General features: G+C 32.3%; 1 protein-coding gene across 3 annotated transcripts in view; it reads right to left on the minus strand.

Moving 5' to 3' along the window:
- Window positions 1-17428, minus strand: part of LOC118734083 — a 197557-nt gene that overhangs the window by 149831 nt on the left and 30298 nt on the right. The window contains exon 1 of one of the 3 annotated variants that reach the window (XM_036463787.1): window positions 16162-16471. The exons of 1 other annotated variant lie outside the window; for it this stretch is intronic. The gene's annotated coding sequence lies outside the window, so the exon portion shown is untranslated. Of the gene's footprint in view, window positions 1-5445; window positions 5658-16161; window positions 16472-17428 lie in introns of those variants that run through there. One more of the 3 variants, XM_036463786.1, reaches the window with a different exon arrangement.

Consider the following 17428-nt stretch of genomic DNA (forward strand, 5'->3'; position numbering starts at 1 on the left):
TGTTTTGCGAAGAAAAGGAGCTGAACACCTTTTGCAGAGAACACCTTACTGCGTAGGCGGCCTTCGGCCGCACTTAGGGATTATAACCCTCAGGCAATAGAATTCTCCTTTCTGTTTTGCGAAGAAAAGGAGCTGAACATTTTCTTTTGTATTGATTTCCCCTGTATTCCTTTTTAATCATTGCCTTCTTTGTAAGTATTGTTTTGTACAATATGGCAACACATGTTATGTGTCAGTTTGTAACCATGTGTTATTGTAAATATGCGTGAAATTCAATATAATTTACAAGTCGATAAAAGTATAATTAAAGTGATTTATATACAAGATAAAATAAAAGAAAAGTGTGTAAAGTATTAAGTACAGTGTTATGTGCATTTATATATATAAAAGTATGCACAAATGCTTTTTTGTTAAGGAAACCAAGTGGAACGACTTAAGAAATTTTAACAACAAATAACTTATAAACAATGATATTATTTATATTTTTTAGTTATACATGTTTTAGAGGATACCTCCCTTAACATCCTGACCAAGTTTCATTTGTTAATTCCACCTGGTTTTCTTAAAACACAAGGTGCGGCTGACTACTAAAGCCCACCCATTTTTTTAAATAAGTAAATAATCAGACGGCCTATAAAATTCTGACCTTTGGTTTAACTTTCAACTGTTTCGTAATTAAGGCTGTTCCTGTATTTATTTTTAATGTGATTCATCTCTGAAAATTTTCGTTCGGCAGCAGCACTACTGTGCAGTAAAACAGTTAACGTCAACATATACTCTGCCAAGTTGTTAAACATACACCTTTCCAAAACTTTTTTGTGGTCCTTAATCAATGCCCTGATTTGAGAAATAAAAAATGATTCCGCAAGGAATGTTAAGGAGTAAAAGAGACAACTTCTGTTATACCTTGTTATACAAAACCTTGGTGGTTGCCATAGAAGTTATTGAGCAAAAATTTAAAAAGTTACCATATTATTTTTAATAAATTCTTAATGTGAATGGAAAAAAGTAAAGAAATCTGACTTCTTTGTCAGTAGGCGCGCTTATGGATTATAACCCTTACTAAGTAGAACTCTCTTTTCTGCGTTGCCGGAGAAGAGGGGAAAGAAAGCACAAAGATCGCTAAAAAAAACAACAAAGAATTGTCATCAAAATTTCAAACTTTTTAATCACAATTTTTACAAAATGTTCGGGTATGCAGTTTTATAGCCCATTCGATTTTAGGGCATGTTTCAAATAGCTAAAAATTACTCTTGATTTTTGAGGATTTTTTTGTGGTGACTTTTGCGCATTTTCTTCCATATAACTCATGAACAAAATCTACCCGAAAATGTTGATTAAAAAGTTGGAAATTGTTGATGACAATTTTTTGAAGTTTGATCAAATTGTGTGATATTTGTGCATGTCTTGAAACTTTTATTTGTGTGGTTCCTGTAAAGACTCAATTATATTTTAAATGAAAATTATTAAAAATAAATATATAAACATAATGTCATTTTGAATTTTGGTGCTAAATCTTGGACCATACATAGCTGTATATATTTATTCGTTTATTGTAGGTTAATGGCGCATTTACATGGTATGAAGCAGGGGCGAACGCAGAATTTTTTTTTCGGGAGGGGTTTAAAATTTAATTTTTTTTTCATTTAATCAGTTGCACCAAATATGCGTTTCGGTGGTCCAAAATGTCTATATTTTTTTCAATAAATTTGAGTTATTAAATATACATTCATGAAAAAATGTGAAACATCATTTCTCTACTGCTTCGACTTAAAAGAAAATATTGTAATCAGTATTTATTTATTCGTAACTTCTATATTTCTGTGGATGCTAAGTAAAGCTTAACCATCTAGTCTTTGCTCCCCAGTTTTACTTCGTAAATATGATTCAAGCTTAAGAAGGAGCGTTCACTGGAAGTAAGTGTTCTGGTGATTCAGCGATATGGAAAATACACTTTTTCTCCCAAATAGATAGTATGTCAATTAATTAATATCTCAAAATATGGATCAGTAATACCGCGTTCACGTTAAAACTCTAAATGTTACTAAACATGCAAAGTGTTAAAAGATGCCGTTTGAGTCCAATCGAAAGCTTCGAAAACCTTAAAACGCAAACCAAAATGTGCATATATGTAGTACTTTTAGGGAATTCATACATGGTGGACTTACGAGACAGAGAGCTCATGCCCAAAAAACCCATCATTCTTCAAATCGATTGAAATTTTTTGTGAGCTTAGCTTGTTATCTATATATCGATGGCTGAGTGGAAGATCGACCTATCTCGGCAGCCAGTTCGAAAACATTCTATCTCAAAAAACTTTTCAAGAACGCCCTATTTCAGAATTCGTTTCAAAAACGCCCTATCTCAGCTGCCGATTCAAAAACGCCCTATATCAGCATATTTTCAATACATTTTAAAGTGAGATAGGGCGTTTTTGAACCGAATTTTGAGATGGGGTGTTTTTCAATTAAATTCTGAAATAGGCCCTCCTTGAAAAGTTTTTTGATAGAGCGTTTTCGAACTGGCTGCCGAGATAGGTCGATCTTCCACTCAGCCATCGATATATGTATAAATGTGAATGTTGGTTTGTTTATTACCTTATAACTTTTGAGCCACGGCACGGAATCGCACGGAACTTGGCAGACTTATTTGTTTTTACTCCGCGAAGGTTATATGTATGGTCTTATTTGCAAATATGTCGTAAATTTCGCAAGGGGGCGTGGCACCTCCAATAGACCTGCAAATGTTTAATCAGCTAAAACTTCGGAACCATAAGTCGAAAGAACTTGCAATTTGGTACGAAGACATGTCTATGGGAGGCGCTTATTGTAAGGTATATATAAATGAGTTTATAAAAGAGGGCGTGGCACATGAACTTGAAATTTGGTATGCAAACATATCTATGGTAGGTGCTTATAGTAAGGTATATATAAATGAGTTTGTAAAAGGGGGCGTAGCACATAACATAGGCGTGGAAGTTTTTATCAGCCATAGCTTCGGAATCACAAGTCACATGACCCCTTTAATTCCTTCTGATATGCCTTTCGAATTTAAAAAAAACTTCAGTTTCCAGTTCGCTTAGCTTTTGCAATGACAATAAAAAAGGATGCCTTAAAATAAAACCGAACTCTTTATCGAAAATTAAATTTATGATACTTGTATTGGAAAATGCATCTATGTTAATAGATGCATTGAAGTACTAAAAACATGCTGTGGAATAATATTAGAGTTATTATTCGTAAGAAATTAGATAGTTAAAATTTAGTTATTACAATACAACTTTGGTATTTCAACTAAACTATTAAAACTATTTTATTATAAACTTATTATTGCTTTTCATTTCATAGCACCCCGGCTATACAACTATTTTACGATGTTATGCTATCACGGCTATATTAAAATTCGAGAAGAAATGAAATATAACATCGTTACATAAAGTCTTTTTCATATTTGTATAAAGACGTGGGGTGAAACCCGCGGGTAAAAGCTAGTATGCATATAAATTGAGGGCTGGCTGCTGAACAGCGGCCTTGATTATGCATTTTTATTAAAGATGTCAATTAAAACCGATTACTCAACGTACTTCATATGACTTGAAATTTGGACAGAATTTTATCTAAAGTAGATATATAGAAAATGAATTCAAGTTTGCCTGCCAATTCTTATGGTCTTAAAGTAATTCCAGCCTATGTTGAAAGTGCATTGTTGCAAGTATAAGTCAACATACTTCAGTCAGGGTGTCCGTGAGTGCGGGCGCGGGGCAGCAAACGTATATCGTTAAAATGCCATGGCGTATGAGTTATCTATCAACATCAATATTTAGTCCGGTTATGCTTCCAAGCTTTCGGTTTGTTCTTTATTTGCAGATTTTTGCGAATAGTTGAAAATTCATACAAACTAAGTGAAAAGAAAATTCTTAAAATTTTCCGCAGGCATTTCGGGAGGGGTTTGAACCCCCAAAACCCCTACCTGCGTTCGCCCCTGGTATGAAGCCATATGAACTGTTGATACGCTAAAATAGAGGGACTACATGTTCCAATGAGGAATTCAATGATATCGAGTGGGTTGCATATACAAATATTTTTCACATGAAAAATGATGGGGAGATACTTTTAACATACAATTGGTGATACTGTTAAGCATGTGAAATTGTAAATAAAGTCGTGGACTAGGACTACCGGGGAAAACACGTTAAAAAACACCCCAAAAACACTAATCCACAAGTACATTAGAAATTCTGCATACGTATTATGGAGAACACAATTTTTTGAATTGCTATATATCAGAAATGGTAATTCTTAGGAAGAAATATTTTATAACAGTTTTTATATATAATTGCATAATCTACACTTTTGTGTCACCTATTTTTGTGATAAACCTTACCATTTTGCTGCAAAAGGCAAAAAATAAATTTATGTGACCTTTGGCCTTGAATAAATTTTGCTGCAGGCGCGGGATCGATGGGAACTTTTGACACTCATTTATAATGGTATTTGCAACACTCGTACCAATTTTCAGCTTTATGCGAATTATTGTAACTTGAATGTTTAACTTCACCAGGCTATGTATGTATGCTTTAAAAATTACAATAGTAGTTTGGTCAGATCGCCGTGTTCTGTTTTTTTGTAAAAATTAAGTAAAAGTCTTTATTTGACCAAATATATGAATCGATCTTGGAAGATCGATCTCTTTTTTGCCGATTTCTTCTGGCATCGATTATTTTTATTTCGATTCGAATCGATTCAAAAATCGATTTTTTTTTTTAAATTCGATCTGACATCTCTACTATGCATTATTATGCATACCCTTTTAGGAAACGCGGTTGAATTCTTCCCCTTTACCTCTTGCTTCCAAAAAATATCCCTTTGGGTGGGAGTGTCAAATTTTAGAAAAAAGCTACTTAAAGAACGTTTAATAATTTATTTACGACTTCGTTTTATGATTACATACTTTTGCTTTCATTTTTCTCGTGCTTAAACAAGTTTCATTTAAATATCAAAGAAAGATGCAAGCATAAAACGCTAGGTAAAAAAAAAATCATGCGAATAATGTCTAAGTCAGCGCAAAAACCTGAATCCTTTAATTTCAGGGAATCGATTGCAGTGGAAACAGCTTAGAAATAGTATTGGAAGCTAAGAAATTGCACATCATCGGTACAGTTCCATTTATTCAACGTTATTCCATACATTAATTCATGTGTGTATTGGCATATCTGCCTTGACCTAGGTAAATTGATATTAACACATGTATCCTATACATATACATATGTACATACACACATAGCAATAATTTAACCAGAGCTACTTGTTATCCAAAGCGGGACGAATTAAACTATACTTGGCCTGAAACAACTAACGAACCAAACTGAACTAAGTAAGTTAAGTCCGCTATACCAATTCAATACAAGTTAATACATTTAACACTGTCAGGCCAAAGCCATTTTACCTTAGCACGAGTGTCTTCAACTTCTCCCAGTGCCTATCGTGTGGCTGCACGCACGAGCGGAAGAGCGGACAACAACGAGGTAAGGAATTTTCACAAAAATACTTGTTAGCTTATGCGTTGTCTATCAGCCTATCCCAGCTTTCGACTAGATCTTCTCTTCGCAAGAAAATTCTAACGAAGCCTTAAGCTTGCCTTTGTTTCTTTGGCTAGTCCGCATTCTTCACAATTTGCTCGCTAGTTGTTCCCACTTTTTATACTCTTGCACTCCAATGAAACGAAGCAAAATGAAAGGCAACAAAAGCATTTTATGAAATACAAATATTTTCATTTCACATTTCGTTCCGTTTCATGTTCGTTCACACTCATTTTCCCACATAATCTTCTTTTTCATAAACATGCATTTGTGTGCGTATGCGTGCACTTTTTATTTTCTTCCGAGCCTGTTTTAAATCGGCTTCAAATGAAGAGGTTATCAACTCTAAAATGCAAGTGTGGTTGGTATATGTATTCGCATACCCACAGTCCGAGGACAATAGCGGCCATGAGAGCCAGAGTAGCCTATCTACAAAAATAGCAAACATGATGAAGTAATATAATAACCATTTATTTTAGTATACATACATATGTTTGGAAAAAGCCAATACATTTATTCCGGCAATCTGCTGCTAACTATTACATATGAGAGAAATAAAATGTGGTTACTCTGGCAATAAGCAATAACTTTTGAACTATGCTCTGTCTACAACACCTTAATAATATCTTTTAAATGCAGTTAGGCTACTGTGGCTCTCATGGCCTCAATTGGAACCGGACAAGACTAAAAGACACACGCTCTTAAATTAGAATCTATAACTGTTAGAAAATAGGTACTGTAGTGCCGTTAATGTCAATTTTACTTGCGCCTGGGACACCATGCTCATTTTTTTTTTTAATTTGATTATATTTACTGCTCAAGAGGGTTTTTTCCCCATACAGGGGTACCAACGAAATAGTTACTTTGTCGTTGTCAATGTAGATGCCGTAGTCGAAGTTTCTGTTTGCATGCTTTAGATAAAAATTATGGAATTGTTTATTTTTGTGGCATTCGTAAATTACATAAAATCGTTGAAAGTAATTTATGAAGATTACTGCTGTGACTGTGACTTCGTCGACTGTGTAGACCATACAACAACCTATGAAATGTGCGATTTTTTCGTTTTATTACTTATTATTTCCTTCTCCATATTTCTTTAAATGGAATTGTAGTTGAGAAGCAAATAAACGAATCCGAGTAGTTATTCATTAGCGAGTTCATTGAAATCTCTACTTAGGCATATGTGTGTATGTATGTATTTACATTAGACTGCATCACTCCCCATACAAAAAAAAATCGGTACTATTTTCCCATTGGAATTATAAAATCTATTATATTTTAAGACGTCCACCAAAATATTTCGGAAAAATATTAAGATTTAAGTGAGCTGGACCGATTTGAAAATACCTCCAAAAATGGAGTTTTTTATGAATAAAAATAGCTTTTTAAAGATTTTTTTTTTTTAAATCCGCTCAAATGACAAAACGGTTTAAGCTTAAAATATTTGCATAAAAATATTAAAAAAAAATGAAAAAAAAAATTTGAACTGAATCGTAGTGATGAGATTTTTGATACTATTTTTTAACTTTTTTCAAAGATTGGTATAGGAAAAACTTGAATAACTGAACCTAAACTCTTCCGATTTAGATTTAAGAGGTGTCATTAGAAAGGTATTTTCTCACCCCTTTTATTTCTTTGCTAATAAACTTATTCAAAGGATGGAAGAGAAAGGTAGGATGAACGAACGTCATTCAAAGTTGAATTAAGATGTGTTGGTATTCGAAAAACAAGATGGGATACGAATAACGATTTTTTGGCCCGAAATAAAAACAGTGTGAAAATACCTTTCTACTGAGATCCCATAAGTCTAAATCAGAATGTTTTTGGCCCAGTTATTCAAGTTTTTCGTAAACCAATCTTTGAAAAAAGTAAACAAACAGCATCATAAATCGCATTCTTACGACTCCGTTGAAAAGATTTTCAAATAGTTTTATGCAGATTTTTTAAGCTTAATCTAATTTGTCATCTGAGGGGACTTTTTTCAAAAAGTTCTTTAAGAAACTATTTTTATTCATAAAAACTTCATTTTTGGAGGCATTTTCAAATCGGACCAGCTCGCTTAAATCTTAATATTTTTCCGAAATATTTTGTTGGACGTCTTAAAATATAATAAATTTTGTAATCCCGGCGGAAAAACCGCAACTTTTTTTGGTGATGCAGTCTAATGTACATATGTAAATATGTACATATGTATACATACATACATCTGTAAACAGAGGCCTAGTTTTTTCATGTAAAAAATAAAACTCAAATATGAATTGCACAGGCCTGCGAAATTTAGTTTTTTCCTCCTTCCAATAATAATGCAATTTTTTGAATATCTAGGTTGCACCAAATATGCGTTTCGGTGGTCCAATATATTTTCATATTTTTGAATAAATTCGAGTGATTACATATCACACCTGAGTGGAAGATCGACCTATCTCGGCAGTCAGTTCGAAAACGCCCTATCTCAGAAAATTTTTCAAGAACGCCCTACTTCAGAATTTGATGGAAAAACACCCTATCTCAGAGTTTCGTTGAAGAACGCCTTATCTCAGTTCAAAAACGCCCTATCTCAGCAAACGAAAATGTATTGCAAATGTGCTGAGATAGGGCGTTTTTGAATCGGCAGCTGAGATAGGGCGTTTCTGAACAGAATTCTGAGATAGGGCCTTCTTCAATCAAATTCTGAGATAGGGCGTTCTTCAACCAAAAATTTGACGCATCATTAAGCGGAACCTACAAACAAGAACGCGAATATGCCAGGGAATTTAAAACTTGATTTCCGGGACGCAGAGGGTTGTTAAATTACCGGCACTCATAAGGCAAAAGTAACGATTTAGCTGAACAAAAATCGAAAATTGCGATAATATTTAATATCTATAAAAATACATATAAACGTTCCTTAATGTTTGACTAAGGAACAGTAATAGTTATGAAGCAACGTTTTGCATTCAGTACCCGCAACTTGCCGAATGCATATCGTGCGCACAGGCAGAGAACTTAGATAGATAGAGAAGGTGCAAATTTTTGGAACGTAAAATTGTTTGGCTGAAAAATACGGGACAAAAATAATTTTGCGAATTTTTTCCACAAAAGCTAAAAGATCTTAAAACCATTTGAAACGATCCTAGATGTATTAGCCTTGAAACAGCACCCTTGTAGTAGCATCACACATTTGTAGGATAAGTTTCACGAGATTTTTACCCCACAACATTTTTTACAAAAAATTTTTTTAATTTTAGTATAATAAAGTACAAGTAGCTGGGACTAATCGTTAATTTTTGGCAATTTTTTTTTGTCGACGGTGCTACGCAATTTTTTCATACAAAGTATGTATGTTCGAAATTTTTTTTTATAGGGAAGCAAATGAGCCGTACGTTGCACTTTATTATACTCATTTTAATGAGCTAAAAAACTTTAGGCAAATTTTTTGCTAAAGTTTCTGATTAAAAAGTGCGAAGTTTTGGTGAAACTTTGCAGAATTAATTTTCATAGTTTTCGCATAAAGTCGGATATTTGGCTATATTTTGTTTTTGTTAGGAAATGTGCTTTACTTTCATAAGAAAAAAAATTATAAACAAAAGAAAAATAAGCAAACCTTGCTAAAATGTAGAGTCCTAAATTATATTTTGGTCACTGTATGTGTTACTCAATTCGAATCACAGGCATCCAGATTGGAAAATAATAACTGTTAATGGAGAAAATTGCGATCATATATCAACATCATATAAAACTGGTTCGTAGGCATGCCATTTTAGTGAGCTGTTAAGGCGTCGAATTAACGAACACCGAATACGGGACATATACAGGACATTAAAGAAATACAGACCATTTAGCGTCCCGTATAAATAAATGAATTACCAGGACAATTCGTCAAAAAAGAGGAATGTCCCGTATAATACAGCACGGATGGTCACCATATCTATGCTAGATATTTTCAATGCAATACACCGCAGTTTTCTAGCTGCCTTAGTTTTTTCACAAATTCACTTTAAACATGGACACATTGACAAAAAAACGTACAAATGCAATGCACTTGTTAACTTCCAAGTGGTTTTCTTGAAAAGTTATTTTTGAGTTTTATGAACATTTATTTTGAGCAAATGTGTTGCATGATCATTTTCCACTGCAATACTCGTATTACATACATATATGTAATTAATGGGGCATATTCATAGTCAAAATAAAGTCGACTCTAAAGTTAGTTACAGATTTCTGACTTAATTTTCAATAGAATATCTGTAAAAACTGCAACTAAGTTTAGAGTCGACTTTATTTCTCACGCATGCGCATACGGATGTATATATGTACTTACATATGTACTACATATGTAAAAATGCACATACTCCAAATCATTTATGCATTGATAACGTTCCTACATACATACATATGTGTACATACATACCTAAACAACCTCGAAAATTATTTATTGATATATAACATTCATATAACATTCATATAATAACTTCCTTCTTATTTGAGGTTCACAAACTTTAACTTCAGAGTCGTCTTTATTTCGTCTACGAATATGCCCCTATAGTTTTGCAGTCAAATGAAAATGCATTTCCCACGCATATGTACATATGTAAATACATACATACTCCATTAATTGATAACATAAATACACACATGCATACATGCATATATAGATAAGTATGTACATACATACATACGTATGTGCATATTTCTGCCAAACACTACGCACATGCATAGGTACATATGTACAACTCAGCATACATACATAATCACGCACATATTCAAGTACAACAAAAACTATTTCATTCATTAATGCATTCGCATATTTCTCAAGGCCAAGTAAATTCATACATAAAAACCGCCGCAGCACATCTCGCAAATTCATCACCTACAAGCGCAACTTTTTCAATCCGACACAAAAATTCTAAAATGTAAAATTGAAGAAATCTCGGCCGGCCAAGTGAAAAGTGGCAATTATTTCTCTATATCCAGTAAAATTAGTTATCTCGAACTTTGGTAATGTTTGGTAATTTTTGGCAAAACAATCTATTTCTCTGTTCCACAACAATATTTCAGTCCTTAACTAGTATTTTAGGGTGTAATTTTAATTAACATTAAATAAAGTGAACGTTTTCTGCAGGAAAATACATAATTTTTTTTTTTTAATAAAATCAAAACTCCTAAATTCACAAACATATGTGGTTTTATCGGAAGTTCACAAATGTAACGTGGCAACTTTGCTCGTTTGCACATTTTTCGGTCCGAAATTGTAAAATTTTTGTCCATGACGCGCCACGATTTTTGTACAGGTGGGTCAATGTGTTGTATAATTGCAAACAAAATATTCTATTTATTTTTGAGTATTAAAAATTTCTAAACTTCAAAGCGTTTATAAAAATATATTTACATATATCCACGGATGATTTTTAATTTTTTTCACCCGTAAGAAAATCTTCAGTACCATAAAAAGATTCAACGACTTCAAAGTACAAGATATGCTATGTCCAAGCTAGTGCTAGTCCACTGTACGAGTATATGTCCATATGTATGTCTGCATGTATGCGTGTAAATATGTCAACTCAAATTTGATTTTAACCCATTTTAGCGGACATAGTTTTTTTTCATTCCAGCTGTTAGTATAACATGAATTTTTTAGTTAATTTTCATGAAAGTTACACGTATCGTCGGGAACATGTTTAAATGCAGAATTTTAAACGAAATATTATTAACTTATGCGAAAACCAAAATATTTAGTCAACCTAGGGTTAATTTTGGTGGCGTCGTGGCAATTCGCAGAAATATAATAATTTGTCTGTGTTTGAGGATGGCGAGGGGAAGACGAAAGCAGACCAATCGTACATATGTATGCACATATTTAGATTTATCAATGCATACATATTTATGCGCTTGTCTTTTGGAATGAATGAAGAACTTCATATATGTAGTGATTTAGAGTTTAGGATTTGAATAATGTACTGTGGCACGTATGCTAGAGGCGATGCAGCTTTTTGGCGTCTCGCCGTTTGCCTTGGTTCAAATCCCGGACGGACCAATAATTTTTTTCTTTTTTTTTTTAATTGTCATACCCATATTCCATTTTAAATTTTACTATTAGCTTTATTTAAAATAATATATGTAAATGGATATTTCACATAATCGCTCAAATTTGCCAAAAGTTACTGAAATGTAAATATTTTCACTAAAATATTAGTTATTGGAATTAAAATTTTATGAGAATCCAATTTTTATTCCCATTTTTAGAAAGCGCAAGTATGTATATGTTCGTGCCACAAAAATTATTTCATAAGTAGTTAATTTTAAACACAAACATGTATGTACACTGCCAATCAAAAGTGAGTGCATCCTGTTTTTTGTTTAATATTTGCAAATGTTTTTAAGTTAAACTTTTTTGTTATTTTCGACGGGTTTTGCGGTTTCATGCATATAACAAGTGCAATTTGTGAAAAAAAGCGCTAATTTTTTTTTTATTTGTTTGCAAACGGTCATGCGCATTTTATTCTACAAGAAATTCCCTTTTATTTGGTAAAAAGTGCAAAAAGCCGTCAGCAATAAAAAATCATTAAAAATCAACCCGATTTTTTAGCCGCTTAAAACTTGATCTTGTTCCACTAGAATTAAAAAACCGATCTATCTGCGGACGCAAAATTTTTCTAAAAATTCAGATTAAACAGGTCAAAATTTAGACGAGAATTCGTTGAATTTTTCTATGTTCTGTGTAAAGTTTGAAACTTTGACTTATGTAGTTTTAATTAAAGCATGAACCACATTTTTATAAAAAGATAATAAAAAAAATTTAATTGAAAATCATTGCAAATATTAAGCAAAAAACACCATGCACTCACTTTTGATTGCCAGTCTATGTATGCATGTACATATGTGTGTAAACTTTATGCCAAACTATCATTATTTTAAATTGTATTTGCATCTTCATAAAAGGAGAACAAGATAAAAAATTAAAAAAAAATTACAAATTAATGAAAATTATGTGAAGATTTACCATATTTTCGTTTATTTGCTCGCAAAGAACATCACATTTCATGTTGCTCAACATTGTATTATGTTATCAACATTAAATTCAACAGAATTTCTACATTCCGACTTGAACTTTTCTAACGCTGTTAATTTTTCGTCCGCGAATAGTTCCCATTTTCAGTTTGCACCTTCTCTATCTATCTAAGTTCTCTGGCACAGGCATCTCAATCAGTCATACGCGGTAGCCGTGTATTAATTATAGTATGTGTGGATGTAACTTTCTAAAATTATTTTTATATTAAAGAAGGACTTTTTACAAGTAAGCTTTTATTTTTTCATTCATTTACGTGCAACAGTTTTCAAATTGTAGTCATTTAAAAAAGTTCTACAAAATCAACTAGAATTAGTTATTCCGTAGATGATAAAAAAAACGGACCTCGAGTACCCTCATTGGGTTTTAATAAAAACATTTTTTGAGTCTTTTAGAAAGCCCTCACAAAAATTTAGCGCCCCTTTTGCACCACTTTAGGAGTAATTGTATTTTGTTTACAACTACCAAATAATCTATTCGCGTCAGCTGATTGACAAATAAAAAATATAAAAATACAAAAGCGAAACGATGAATCTCCAAATTTTTTAATATTTTTATTGAGCTTTGTACCACGATTGTTTATTAGGAAAAATTGAAAAAGCAACAAAGTCTAAGCGGTAGAAGTTATAGCACTATTTCGGAGATCACCACATCTCCTCATTAGACTTCTTTTTCTAGACTTCAGCAGATTCCAAATTTTTTATTTGCTACGAAACCTCCGTGTTGTACGAGGTCTATCTGTACAATATTTTTGTGTTACTATTATTTATTTCATGTAAATATCAAAATGTAAATACATAGACGAATTGAAGGAAGATGGACTAGAGTATTCGAGTAGCTCGCTTTATCATACGAAAACTAACAATAGTGAAACAAGTATAAAGAAGAAAACAACTCAACCTCTTATACATGTACATATATAAACAGCAATGGACAAGTATAAAGAAAAAAAAAACTCTACCTCTCTACATGTACATATACATATGTATACCATATTTCAAACGGCAGCTTATTAAACCCACGAGTGAATTCATGGAAGCTGTTCGGGAAACGTAAGAAATTTTAAACAAATTGAACGGGAAAGAAATCTGTCACTGCAAAAATTTGATCAACAAATTGTGTCAGTTAAGTCTTCATATAAATTTAGAAGAAAACATAAAATAATTTTTTATAATAATGGTATATTTAAATAAGATAGTAAAAGCGCAAAAACACTGGGAGAATAAAAACAAAACAAAAATCTAAAACTATTTAGTAAAACAATTCATTCATTTTATAGGATGAGTTGTTTCCTTACTCCCTTCTGTTCATATGTACATATTAGGGATGCCAATCCCGGTATCCCGGTATCCCGGGATGCCGGTGTTTTTGAGGTCCCGGAAATCCCGGGATTTGCTTGCATTAATCCCGGGATCCCGAAAAATTTTAAATATCGAATTGATAGAAAGAACTTGTTTTTGAATTTTGAAGTATGACTTTTGTAAAATGCCGTTTTGACTGCAATTGAAAAAAATATTGAAACTGTACTTTTAAATTGCAGTCTGAGCCTTTTTACCTCCCTTTTATTAGCTCGGGATGTAACTATGTAATATTTATACGCCTAAAAGATGCAGCGATTTCTATTCTCAAGTTACATACCTGATGACTGTACGAATGGAAATTATAATAGCGAGGTTTTAGTTTTTTAAACTATAATTTTATTTCTTATTTTGAAGAAGATTTAAATGAATTTACTCATAACGTCGCTAATGTAAACGAAAGAGAGAGTTTTAAGGAAAAGTTAGATAATTTTTTGCATCAATCTCCTCAAAACTTCCTCAAATCGAAAAACTTCTAATTTGTTCGAAGTGCTGGTAGAAGAAATTCAAATAATTTGTAATGAAGGAGATAGGGGTCATTATCTTCAAATGGCTTATGACTACCTTCTGACAGTTCAGCCTAAAAGTGTTGAGGCCGAAATATTATGTTTTACATCAGTAGGTTTTGTATTTATATAAAAACTTCAGATCAAGATTAGCAGACTCCGCTTTGAATGCTTTGCTGGTCTTATGAAAACATTTAAGTACAATAATAACAACACCGGCACAAAAAAGGGGTGTGTGTTTTTAACCAGACCCACCTGCCAACATGTATTTCGACCCGCTGAATCCGATTCTGAGAAAAATTCGGCATTCGCCATTTCTTTATAGAGTAGAATAAACATGTTTAGAGAAATTGTTTTTGTATATTTTTGTTAAATTGTTTTTTTTTATTAATCATTACTTTCAAAAGTACCTGGTATTTACATTGTTATTTGTGATGTATACGTTCCTCAATCACATGGTTTTTAAATATAATTCAAAAAATATCTTACTTTAAAATTTGTCTGATTTAATAAATATCGCTAGCTATGAGTGCAAAGTTGCTAAGTCCCAATTACAAAATTGTACAGGGGAGGAAAAAGCTTCTTATAGCCACTTCCCTCAAGGATTTCGCAAAACTTTGAATACAACATTTTGCCTATTTAAAGCAAAGCAAAAATCCCTACGAATCAGAGGGATTCGATCTTTATTAAAAGATTTTGAACTATTTTGGCCTTATCGAATTTTCGGAGCGTTTCTGAACTTAGCAAATTTTACTTTCATTGAATATAAACGAGGAAACATAAAACAAGGACCTTTACCCTTTTCGAAACGATACATTTTTAATTTTTTCTCCTCCTCTATCAAAATATTATTTTTCATAAAAAGTGCAGTTAACAACTTTTCACTCTAAGCTAGCGATATGTGAGTTTTACAATCAGTTTATCGTAAGTTTTAAATAGTTTTATTTCATGGTATGTTTAAATGCTTTTCGATATTGAATTTCTACTCATATTCATAAAAGTTATGACTCAAACAAGTTTACTCGCACGCCTTAATTTAAAAGCCATATTATTTAAAAGTAGTAATTAAATATTGGCATGGGAGATTTTTGCACAGTGTTCTTTACGCACATATGTATATATTACTTCCTTCATGTACATACATATACAACAATTTTAGAATGAATTTCGAGTTTGGCAATAAAAATTGTAAAAATGGAATTTTAGTTTATCAAATCATAGTCATCTTTTACTCAATGTAATTTTTTTTTCGTTTGGTGATGCACTAGTGTTGTAAAACTTCGATACTTTCAAGTAGCGATCGATACTCGATTCTTTGGAAACAATACTTGGATCGATACTTTTACATTATTCCGTTAAAAATCCCTTATACCAAAACCGATAAAAATCTTATGAATTTTAATCTTATGTTCTTACTCATAGGGCCCGTTGTTCAATGTCTGGCTTTCACTCCTTGCCGGTTAAACATCATTTTCGACGTTTTCGACATCATGCATATAACATATGATGGATAAAGCAGTCGTTGTATTTAACCAGAGCTTCTACCTCCGATTAATACTAATCAGACATTGAACAACCATAGTGACTCTTTTTTAGTAAAAATGTTTTCAATCGAAAACATTGCATAAAAACTACTGAACTGCCGTTGAAGCATATTGTTACACTTATACTTACCATAAATAATTTGTAACTATTTCAGCGTTTGTTTGATCCACGTTGTGTTCCGTTAAATTATCATTTTGAAGCCCGATTATACACTGCTCCTCAACCATTGTAAATTTTGCAACTCGTTACTTTGCTTTGGTGACGCTTGTTATGAAAATATATTTTAACGATGATATTTGAGTATCGAAGTATCGACATAATTTTTTTAATACTGATCGAATACTCAAATCGCTCAATAGTATCAAATACATACTATTCGATACTCGATACTATTCACATCACTATATTACACTAGATTCGTTCGTTTTGGCAAGAAGAATATTTTCATCGTTTAATTTAAACGTTTGGATGTATCTAAAATTATTACAAAAAACGTAAAATTTCAAAATATTACAAAATAGCTGCGACCAAGGCATATCAAACAGGTGTAGCATTAGAGCAAAAATAACATTTGCGTTTATTTTTTTTGTTGCTTCTGGTATCAAAAGTGTCAAAAACTGTTCTGATTGTTTTCTTATAAATCAAAGCGTGCCATATGAAATACAAAAAAATAAAAATAAAAGAAATTGAAATTGAAAAAATGAAAATGTTTGCAACTTTCTTTCTTAGTAAATTTGTTTGCTTCTCGAAGCATTGATCCAGGCCCAGTAATCAGCAGTTGTGCTGCTGAGTTGGGCGAGCGTTCCAGAAGCTGCTATTCTATCGCTTGTTTTGCATGGAAAAAGGTTTCACATGCAAATAGATTTTAACCATTTCGAATTGTTGTGAGAAGAAATTAAAAATATTTGACATTTTCGAGATCAAATAATTTGAAAAAAAAAATCAAATCAGCTGCTATACTGATACTACCTGTTCAATGTGCCTTGGCTGCGACAGATATTCTGCATGCTGCCACTTTTATTTTATTACAACGCTTTTATCAACTTACAATGTTGTGTGTCCAGACATCATTTAAAGCAAAGGTATCAGGCAAAGTTTCCATACAACCTAGTCTAGATATCAACATCGCCGGAAGTAGTTAAATATTGCGCCTAAAAATATGCACTACATACGCTACAGCAGAAATGGACGACAGGCCATTTCTTTAAATGAAATTAATTGGTGCTCGTATGTATGAACATACAAATATGCATGTGTGTGCACCAATCTATTAATATCGTTGAATTATTTTAATATCTATTGCAAAATTTTATACAGACAAGACTAAAAAGTAGAAAACAAATAAAATAAAAAAAAAACTTTTTAATATATGTACCACGCGCTCCACGTTTTTCGT

The sequence above is a fragment of the Rhagoletis pomonella genome, unplaced genomic scaffold (assembly GCF_013731165.1).
Source record: "Rhagoletis pomonella isolate Grant_MI unplaced genomic scaffold, Rhpom_1.0 Rhpom_scaffold_00002, whole genome shotgun sequence".
In the NCBI taxonomy this organism is placed as follows: domain Eukaryota; kingdom Metazoa; phylum Arthropoda; class Insecta; order Diptera; family Tephritidae; genus Rhagoletis; species Rhagoletis pomonella.